At 30.6% G+C, this 10,911-nt stretch overlaps 1 pseudogene; it reads left to right on the forward strand.

The window, feature by feature from the left end:
* LOC145636725 (choline monooxygenase, chloroplastic-like) overlaps window positions 1–10,544 on the forward strand; it is an 83,139-nt pseudogene extending 72,595 nt beyond the window's left edge.
* The last annotated feature ends 367 nt before the right edge of the window (window positions 10,545–10,911 follow it).

Raw genomic sequence — 10,911 nt, forward strand, 5'->3', positions numbered from 1 at the left:
TATGCTATTGGATATAAAGTTGTGGCCACAACCTATGCCAGCCATTTCTTTGCATTGTGACAATAAGGCAACATTGTCTAGAGCCTATAATAAGGTTTATAATGGGAAGTCTAGACATATCAGTTTGAGACATGCATATGTGAGACAGTTAATATCCGACGGGATTATAACTGTAGTTTATGTAAGGTCTTGTAACAATTTGGCAGATCCTTTCACAAAGGGTCTTCCAAGGGATATGTTTCATGGAACAAGCCAAGAAATGGGCTTGAGACCATAAAATTAAATCAGCAACAATGGAAACCCAACCTTATTTTTGCGAGTACCCGTGATTAAAAGGTTCAATGTGGTACTAATAAATTGTTGATAACTGATTGGTTCGCACTAAGATGTTTATTTATTAAGTGCATGATTTAGGGTGAGTAATATACTCTTAATGGATTCTATGGTAATAGAATTCACCTATATAGATATATGAAGTGGTGCAGCTTCTACCAGAAGTATATGTCTAATCTTTTGGAAATATCTATGAATCCAGGAGAGAACATGGCCATAATAGTGCTACCTTTGTTTTTGGACATGTTGTGTTAAAACAATTGTGTGTGAGGTAACTCCGACTTTAACACTAGAAATTGTGGGTCAAAAGCTTTTTGCTGCCATTAATTTTGTTAGGGTTTTGAGCTGTTTTCACTAAGTGGAAGTTCAAATCGAAAGATACTTTCATTATGCACTTTTGCTTGATTGAAGACTAAGTGGGGGATTGTTGTATGTAGTCTTAAATTAGTGAGTTATTGTGGGAATATTGTCCCACATAGAAAGAATATGAAAAGTTAGTCTTGTTTATTAACTAGTGTGTGCTATGTGTATTATGAGTTGTGAGCCCTTCTTGTGTGGGCTTGATCATGGGCTTACTATATGATTAGTAGTATATTTATCAGAATATTTACTAATCATAGACTAGCACTTAGCACTTAGGCACGTGGCACGCGCGCGACGGTTAATTAATTATGACTAACACGTGCCAATTATTTAATTAATATTTTTTTCTAATTTTCGGATAATATAGGAGGCAGTTATTTTTTCTCAAAAAATAACTGCCATACTTATCTTTATATAATGGTTTGATTGGCAGTGAAATTTGATCAGTTTTTTCATATTCTTTCTGATAAACGTTTTCCTCAAAAATAACATGTCCATGGAGAGTGAAAATTATGATGTGTTTTCATTCTTAGAAATAGGATAATCCTGGGGGTAAATTAGCATAGGAATTCCCATCAGCATCGTAGTGGGTGCTAAAATTATCCTAAGGACATAGATTAATCTCGTTCTATTCAGTTTGTATTTCTATTGTAATTAATTTTCATATTTTCTGTAATTATAATTTCTAACACTTGTGTTTATAAGTCTCCAATTGTGGATAAAAAAGGGGCTTCTATGTGTTTAACCTTCTCACTGACAAATGATAGTATAGCAAATCACAAGCAAAATAGATTATGTGAAAAATGACCTTTTAAGTGGTCGATTTTTTGAAAAAGGACCTTTTAAGTGAAAACTTGTGAAAAAGGACCTTTTAAGTTGCATTTTGTTTATATGGGGTACTTAGGTGAGCTTGCGTGGTGGTCAACGCCGGAGCTCTAGCATTAACTATCACGTGTTAGTCACGTGACTTATTAAAAAAAAAATAATCCCCAAATTTCGCGACCTCCGTGAGAATACTATAAAATGGTTAGGTCGAGAAATGAGGGAAATTTGGGGAATTTTTTAAATTTTTTTAATATTTAAATACGGTCACGTGACTAACACGTGATAGTCAACGCCGGAACACCACCACGCAAGCTCATTCAACTACCCCATACAAACAAAATACAACTTAAAATGTCCTTTTTACAAGTTTTCACTTAAAAGGTCCTTTTCAAAAAATCGACTAGGTTATTTGTCACAATTTTCTCTAAAAAATTCATTCTTTCAGTATATCAGAGGGTACATCTGCTTAAAATGTACTTGTGGAGTGCAGGGTATGCTCATATATTTGTTGTTTATTGTAGGATGATAATGTTTTTATTGAAAAAAGCCTAAAAGACAGTGAAGAAGCACAGGTATGTGAGAACTGTACTAGTTTTGTTGTGAGTATATTTTTGATCCTCCCTTACCCCGACCCCCTTAACCTTGAAAAAAAAAAGAAGGGATTTAGAAATGACCCATTGAGATTGTATCGGTAAAAAACTGCATATAGAAGATATCATGCTGTGTGAAAGTGTTCAGAGGGGCCTTGAATCACCTACGTATAATAATGGAAGATACGCACCCACTCTTGAGAAACCAATGCACCATATCCATTGCTTGCTATACAGCAACTTAACTGGAAAGACTTCAATATTAGGTAAGTTTTTGAGGAGCTCCTACTAAGTAATGTGTTTTAAATGAAGTTTATTACATCCTTGTTTCTTTTTAATTACTACACTTTTCTATTTTGGAAATCTTTAATTAGTTGCAACACTTTTCATTTATGATATTCTTTTCTCTCTCTCATACCCACGTGGGTCCATTTTATTTTTCTCTCTATCTCTTTCCTCTTAAAAATGTCTAGGGGACCGTGAAAATAAAACTGTAGCAACTAAAAAAAACAAAGGAAGTAATATTTTAGGTCTCTCATTTGGCTCAAAGAAGTTTAAGATCAGATTGAAAAATAGTCCACTAAACCATTTAAAATAAGTTTTAGAGTTTGTTTAATCTTCCGCAGTTTGAAATTTGTAGAGCTTTGGTTTGATGTGGAAAATCAAACATAGGTGTATGTGTTTATGTAACACTCGTTTGGTTTGGACACTAGTATGTATCAACTTCTTCAGCTGAAGAATTGCATGTAGTGTTCTTGCTGTCCTGTTTGAAAAAAATGAGTGCTTCCTCACTTCTGCTTGCAGAAACAACCTTAAAACATTCTTCAACCGCATATGGTGGAAGCGCTACTTTGTGGTCAATATTGGTTTCACTTCTTACGATCCTCATAACTCATGAAAACTTGCTTGAATTAAAGAATATGGAGGATGCTAAGATCTTCTCAATTAAAGTTTTAAATTAGAACTAGTTTTAGGCTCGGACGATGCACCGGGTCATTTTTTTTAAAACATAGCCATCCATTGCCCAAGGCATTAGTGGTCATCACATTTTTTATCAATTTCTCTCTCTTCCACCTCATTCATGCCCAACTCTCATACCCACTTATGCTCGTGCCCTTCCATTGGTTGCCCTTTAATTTTGTGGTTATTGATTTTCTCTTTTTTTACTTTTATCTACCCCACCATAGCTATATGAATTAAATAATTAATAATAAATGATTACATTATTTAATCAACATTAATTAAACGTAATTAATAATTATTCATTATTAATGTAAATTGTGATCTAATAATCGTTATTTAAGTAAGAAAATGATAAGATGATGCGATAACATATTATTTGACAATACGATAATAAATCTTAAACATACAACAATATATAGAACATTTCTTAAAAAAATTAGCATGATATAATTAAATAAAGATAGCTAAAATTGCAATATTCAAAATGGCAAAACAAACAAGATGATGTCAAGTGTCAACTCCCAAACAAATTAACCCAACTTTATTCCCTTCTCCAATTTCCCATGTGAAGCTATATATATATTGAATAAAAAACATTCTCACCAACCAATAGCACTTGGACAAGTGTCACCATACACAAGCATTGCACACTCTTCACAAATGGGCATGGCCATGACCTGGTCATGCACCATTTCCCTCAAAAACTACTCCCTTTTATTATTTTAATCTTTTTTGAATTTTCTCTCTCTTCATGACCACCCAAAGAGCGCAACCAATGGCAATGCTCTTATACTTCCTCCGTTCTTTTATTATTGCACAACTTGCCTTTTTAGGAAACTTCACAAATATTGCACCATTTCCACTTTAGGAAAAAAATTATTTGTGTTCACACTACAAATACCCAACATACCCTTGCTTTTTCACACTTACTTTTTAGTTTATCAATATGTCACATGGCAATTTTGTATTTTTACCTTTCTCTCTCTTACTTTTTTCCACTACCAAAATATTTGCACCCAACCTCTATGGTGCAATAATTAAAAAACGAAGGAAGTATAAAAAAATTATAATAAATTAAAGTGAAATTTATTGTTGGTTTTAATAATTTTTAAAAAATATATTTTTTCGTAAATATTTTTAAACATTATCAAAATTCATTAAGAAATATGCAGTAACCTAACTTTTATACTTCATATTAGTTTGTTTTATTTGTTAAAGGAATTTTTATATATGATTAAAAAATTCTTCAAGGTAAACACATGTTGTGGTTTTGAAATTGCTATGTATTTTTGTGTTACTATATATTTTAAATACATAAAACCTATATGAATTATGAATGGGTTAATAAAAAAAATGAGATTTTATATATATACTTCCTCCGTTCTTTTTTACTTGACCCGCTTTGACTTTTACACTATTCACCACTCCTCCGTTGATCGTCTTTTGTGAATAATTTGTAAGGAAAAAATATGTTCATGTTGGATATTTTGAATTCGTCTCAAGAAGTACTATCATAATATATGACTTTTATAATTTTTACTTATGGAGAATTAAAGTTATTAATGGTTGAAGTTTTGCATTGGCAAGCGTGATAAAAGAAACAGGTCAAGTAAAAAAGAACAGATGAAGTATATATATATATATATATATATATATATATATATATATATATATATATATATTTCAATAAAAAATTTTGAATTTATGAACATAAAATTTTTGTGAGAAACATTGATGATCGTTTTTAATATAACATGATCCTACATTATTTATCAAGTCATGATGACACGTGGCATGATTACAACTCTTGCCATAATTTTTAATCTAGATATATAGATTACTTTTAAAAGCTAACGAATGCCCTCGGAGCATTGGATAAGCTAGCTAAAAGTAAAAAAATTAAATTAAAAATTAACATTAATTACACCAGTCAACGCATGATTTTGTCATGATTTTCCAAATTAATACCGCTTTGGGTGATATTTTAAATGCTTATTCAATGCCTAGAGAGCGTTCGTTAGCAAGATCTTTACTTTTATACTTGTATTTTTTAACCTTATGTTAATATAATTCACTTGTTATTTGTGATACTTCAATTGTAGGTATGACAGAATTGAGTAACCCAACAATTGCGATTGGTGAGTCATTGGAAATTTTCGATGCATGAAGCACCATTCATATATAAATGTTCCAACAATTATGTAATATTTGTAGGTAAACTTGGATATTTAATTGAAGAACTCGCTACATTGCTGATCGAACTTTATGTTACATCGTATAATTGTACACTGCTGAACTTTATTGTACACCATTAACATCACTGATTGAAAAAAAAAAATGGGTATACTTCTTAATATAATTAGTTACACATTAGCCTTGTGTTTCCTTCCTTGGGCTTCCAGGGTAATGTCGATTGGAACACTGCTAGTTACACCGGGAGATAAACGTGGTTGACTTGGTGGTAATTCTTTAAGTAAACGGACATTTATAAACTTCTCTATTAACCTGCAAAATAAAATTTTCATATGGAGCCATTTTCACACAGGAGGAAATGTTTGTTGTGATAAAAAATTAACTACAACGAAAGAGAGAATTTTATTAGAATTTATGGTCTCTTCTGTTCAGTTTAATTTCAATTCAGCTCCAATCAGTTCGTTTATTTCCTAATTTCCTTCTCTCGTAAAATATTCATTTCACCTCTATTCAGTTCAGTTCAGTTCAGTTCTAAATCAGTTAAGGTCCTTACCTAAACTTATTTTTAACATAACTTAGGCCCTTTCTACTTCACCTTAAAAAAATAATATTAAGTAAAAATAATTTCAATTCATTAAAAATAAGTTCAGTTCACTAAAAATAATTTCAATTCAGTAAAAATAAGATCAGTTCAGTAAAATTCAGTAACTATAAAGAAGAAATATAGTAGAATATTAGTAAAACTAATTTCAGTTCAGCAAAAATAATTTCAATTCAGTAAAATTAATTTCAGTTCAGTAAACATAATTTAAGTTAAGCAAAAATAATTTCAATTCAATAAAAATAATTTCAGTTCAGCAAAAATAAGGTGAAATGAACAAGGCCTTATTAGACATGATCTTCTTACACCTCATCATCAATCAATCAATCAATTAATCAATTACATACTACTAAAATCAAATCTAAAAAGACACTTGGTAATATACTATTAAAAAATTTCCCGCCAAAATAACTTTATAAAAAAAGAGATACTTGTTACTCCGTATTATATTAGATTGCATTTAGATTATGGCTTTTATTTTATAAAATCTAAAGTAAACATCCTAAAATATCAACTTGCACATTATAACTATTACACATTTTAATGTATTCTCTCACGTGTTTCTACTGTTTTAATTTATTTCATGCGTTTTAATACATGATTAATCGATTCAATATTTATATTTATTATTATTTTTATTATTATAATTATCAACATCTGTGCATTGCACGGGGTTTAACCTACTTAGGCTCCATTCACTTCACTTTATTTTTGCTGTACTAAAATTATTTTTACTGAAATGAAATAATTTTGTTAATCTTAAATTATTTTTACAGAAGTAAAATTAATTTACTAAACTCCGTAGGAGAGTAAATACTTAAATTGGTGCATGATGGGACGAGATCGATTTAGTTTTGTACCAGATGGCTGATAGGGCAGGGATGAAGTTGAATTTTGTACCTACCTTGGGTGATAAGGTGATGATGAGGATTGGGGATCGGAATCAATCAACTCATATTAATCAAACTAAGCTAGATTATGTAATCTTAATTGGAAGTCTTAATTATGCAAGAATAACACTAGATTAAGACCTAGATTGAAAACAAGGACCCGTTCACTTTACCTTATTTTTGCAAAACTGAAATTAATTTTACTAATATGAAATTATTTTTCTTAGACTTAAATTATTTTTACTGAACTGAAATTAATTTACTAAACTGAAATATTTGCTGAACTGAAATTATTTTTACTAAATTTATGTTATATTTCTTTTTTAAAGTTACTGATTTTTCACAAATGTGAAATTATTTTTATTGAACTGAAATTAATTTTATTGAACTATAATTATTTTTACAGAAATAAACTTATTTTTAATAAACTGAAATTATTTTTACCGGATATTTTTTTTAAAGTGAATTGAACAGGACCTAGGTCCTAGCTTGGTTAATATGTCACATTACGATTCCAACTTTACATATGTCAACCCAACTCAATAAAATTAGAAAAGTATTATAATTACCACATACTATTATTATTGTTTGCTTTTTAGTAATTACCGTAAATTCCATATTTTTTTTAAAACTTTATCACCAACATTATTTCTAAACCTTGAATTCTACCACCTATTTGCCCAACGCCTTAAGTGTGACGTTTGGTAGGCTCTACTATATATTATAGTATAAATAATATTCTAGTATATTCGGAGATCCTTGCAGTTCTCTAATTGGAGCTATAAAAATTGAACTAACCCAATAACCCGACCTAAACTGACAATTGGCATGTACCCGAACAATGGGGTGAAACTAGTGCAATGTAACCCGACGTGATATTAACCGGCAATTGATTTGATCCAATAATTTATGACCTAAATACGAACCTACATCCAACCTGATAATGAACATCAACTGATTTAATCCGACTCGACAACAATCTGAATCCGAACTAATACTCAACCCAATTAGAACCCGAAAACCATTAGAACCTGACACAATCTGTTATTGGCAAGAGTCATGATGAACCGTAACCAGACTTAATTAGTCATCATTGTTAACCCAACTTGCCATTTACCTGACCTAAAACTAATGTAAAACTAGATATCAATGGACCTAGCTTAGTTTTTGAGTTTAAATTGTTTACAAAAAAAAAAAAAAAAAAAAAAAAAAAAAAAAAAGAGGGTAGAACAGTATAGTTTCTTCGAATCACATAACTTTTGTTCAAATCTACCAATATGTTGGCTTAATATACATCATATGGTACAATTTGTAAGATTATAGTATTATACCTTTTGTTCTCTATTACTCTACATATAGGTTTTTTTTTTTTTTTTTTTTTTTTTTTTTTTTTTTTTTTTTGACGAGACTCTATATATAGGCTTAATAAAATCTTCATAATAATGAAGCAAATCAAGAAAGGCATAATTATAAAAGCTCAACTTGACCACACCGATATTAATTTGACTTGAACTTGAACTAAACCCAAGAATGATCCAACTTTAAGATTATCCGACAAGATAGTTATCTTACCCAACCCTTGAATTTCCTAGCTATGACCCACCCAAACCCGAACCTGAATTTATCAACTATTAACATATCCAAATCCTACTCAACACAACCTGAACCTAAAATTGAACTCGGCCTGAATTTGACTCAAATTGAACCCAACCTACACCCGAAAGGGTGAATGATCCAAAATAACCTGAGTTGAAATTGACCCGACACGAACCTGGACCAATTATGAAGACTAGATTGACTAGACAAAACGTGACCATAATTTATGTCGTAACCTGAGACCTAATTTGAACCGACCCGAACCCACGATTTGAATACTCAAATTGACAGCTCTAGCTCTAATAATGTACCCACGTCAATGAAACATTTATAGCCAAATGGATGGAATATAAACCATATCAATGAGATTATTGGTTTTCCAAATTTGACAGCATAAGAATGACTATATTATGAGATTGAGATAGTAAAGCTTGAGTAAACCTTTTCAATATATATCAATTCAACAACAATTGGGAGGGGATTGGAACCTAATCACTCAAAACTGATTCCCGAATCTAGATTAGCCCAAAGGGTGAAGCGGGTATATATATACATATATATATATATACATATATATATGTATATACATATATATATGTATATATAGTGAGAATAGTCCCATATGTGAGAATTCATACTTATATGAGACCTGATTTTAAATTTAGAACATGTGAGTAAAAATTTTGAACATACGAGTAAACATTTAGAACATGTCTCAAATTAAAATTTAGAACATATGACTAATAATTTAGAACATCTAATTTAAGAATTAGAACATGTGAGTAAAAATGTAGAACATCATACTTAACTTCTGTAGCATAGCGTTTAGAACAAAAGCCTAAAAATTTAGAACCTACACTCAATGATTCTTAACATATGTAATAGTTCTTTGAAGAATAAATTTAGTTTTTCAAAATATAGTTTTAATTGGAACATAATACTCAAATTTTAAGACCTTGAACTCAAAAACAAATATGAACATATATGCAATATTTTTTAGAACATATGCAACATATTTTAGAACATATGTAACAGATTTTAGAACATACTTAAATTTTTTATAACATAATTCGTTAATATCACTAGTAGAAAAATTGTCATTTGTAACACCCTATTTGTAACAAGCATAACAAAATTCGTTACAAAAAGAGTAATTGTAACGGGCAAAATATATGACCGTTACGGAAAAAACTCATTTGTAACGGGCAATCAATTGCTCGTTACGAGTAATTAATATTTGTATCGGGCAAATAAAAAGCCCGTTACACCTAAATCAAGCACTAAGGTTTAAAACCTGTTTTTTTTTCCAACTGCTTTTCTTCCTCAAACGAGCTCTCTCTCCTCATTTCTCTTACATTTATATTTTCCCTCAAGCTCTTTCTCTCTCTTTACTCCTTTCTCGCTTTCCTCTATCAACGGCGCCAGTAAAGAAAATTGTTGCTCGATCTTAACATTGCGAGAGCGAGAACTGCGTGGGAGCTGAGGTTTCAGAACAAAACGTTTCAATTGCGTTGTTGAATCGTTCGAAGAAGTTTTTGTTCGTAACGGCAGGGTATTACAAGATTCTTGCGCGGAGCTGTTAGGGCAGTTGTTGTGGCTGGGATTGAGACGATGAAGAGTATTTTTCTAGGGTTGTTTAGGGCGGTGCTACCTTTCATCATTTTCTCTTTCCTCGGAGATTTTTCCACGTATTTTTTCTTTAATTTCCCCATTTTAATTTCCCAATTTTCATATAATCTAACTTTAGCTCAGATCTAGCTAATTCATCTATAATTTAACAAAAAAAAAACCCTATTTTTTTTAATTTCAAAATTTTGTTAGATCTAACTGGAATTTTTATAAATTAACCAGTAATTATTATGGGTTAGATCTAGCTGGAATTTTCAAAATTAACCAATGAAAAATCTGGCATTTATTCTATCTATGAGCTGGGTTGATGATCTTTAAGACAAATTTGCTAAATTGAATTCCTTTTTTTCAGGCATTAATTTTTTAGCAACGAATCTTACCAGTTTTTTAAGAGATATAGAGTTGAAGAAGGCGTGCAAAGAGAGGGAGAATGAGTTGAAGGAAGAGATTCGGCAACATTCGATTGCGAAGAGGAAAACTCTTAAGAAGATTGTTGAATCTAAGCAACGCAAGCAGCTTAAGGTCGTTTCAGATAATCTTCTTAGATTGTCAGTAGTTTAATTGTTATTTGGTTGAGTTTTTGTGTGTTTTTTTTACTTTGTTTATCGAATTTGGTTTGCGTTTACTGTTAATCTGAAATAGTTGGAGAAATGAAATGAAATTTTTGTTTGGATTTTCTGCAAAAGTTTGTGTTAATTTTTTTTTTTTTTTTGGATTTTTTTTTGCTGAGTTTTGGTTGGTTTGATTTTGATTACAGCCAATAGAACGATGTTTGTGATTAAAAAGATGGTGCTGATCATATTGACATGATTCTTCGCAAGGTAATTTCCTGTTTAATTTTCATTTAATTGATTTTTATTTATAATTAAATAATTTCTAATTTTGGTGATGTATATGGCATGATTTATTTTATGTGATGAGATTTACA

The sequence above is a fragment of the Chenopodium album genome, chromosome 6 (assembly GCF_948465745.1).
Source record: "Chenopodium album chromosome 6, dcCheAlbu1.1, whole genome shotgun sequence".
Taxonomy (NCBI): domain Eukaryota; kingdom Viridiplantae; phylum Streptophyta; class Magnoliopsida; order Caryophyllales; family Amaranthaceae; genus Chenopodium; species Chenopodium album.